The sequence below is a fragment of the Symsagittifera roscoffensis genome, chromosome 2 (assembly GCF_963678635.1).
Source record: "Symsagittifera roscoffensis chromosome 2, txSymRosc1.1, whole genome shotgun sequence".
NCBI classification, from domain to species: Eukaryota; Metazoa; Xenacoelomorpha; order Acoela; family Convolutidae; genus Symsagittifera; species Symsagittifera roscoffensis.
The window spans coordinates 36,666,113-36,666,690 of NC_087063.1; the positions used below are offsets into that span (position 1 = coordinate 36,666,113).

Sequence of the window (578 nt, forward strand, 5' to 3'; positions counted from 1 at the left end):
AAACTTATCTACTCTATCGTTAGTTCTTTCAATTGGGGGACTACAACATCCATATTCCATCATCATTCTCCGTATTTCATCAAAGGGTTAGTTGCTAAGATGCTTTTCCTAAAAAAATTTAAGGAATTTAATAAGTTAAATTACATTAATAATCAAACAATTCACTACATCGTATAGTAAAATTACTGCAAAAATTTACAGTTACAAATACAAAATTCACTTTTACATAAAATTACTGATAAAATTCAAAACATACACATCATGAACATTATTCAAGTTCTTCTGGAAGAATTTAAAAAGGAGAAATGCTGAATAAATTGCGTAAAAACCACACAAATTATCAGTTTTTTTGTAGCTTTCGAGGAACCATTCGTCGAAACTTTTTTGTCAAAAAAGGGTAAGTTGATCTCTTTCTTCCCAAAGAATCAGCAAAGTAGTAGCTTTTATTCATTCGAGCAATCATAGTCCAGTGTTCTCCTTTATCATTGCTTGGGGCTGAGTTAATAATTCTAAAAGAGTATTTTGTTAGTTGAGGTACTGTATCAGAAGGGTATGATCCCATGTACTAGAACCTGAGC

At 31.0% G+C, this 578-nt stretch overlaps 1 protein-coding gene across 1 annotated transcript in view; it reads right to left on the reverse strand.

Annotated features, from left to right (window-relative positions):
• Positions 1-137, reverse strand: part of LOC134839803 (AP-1 complex subunit mu-1-like) — a 379,140-nt gene extending 379,003 nt beyond the window's left edge. Inside the window, exon 1 of the mRNA XM_063855425.1 lies at positions 126-137. The gene's annotated coding sequence lies outside the window, so the exon portion shown is untranslated. The remainder of the gene's footprint in view (positions 1-125) is intronic.
• Positions 138-578: the final 441 nt, after the last annotated feature.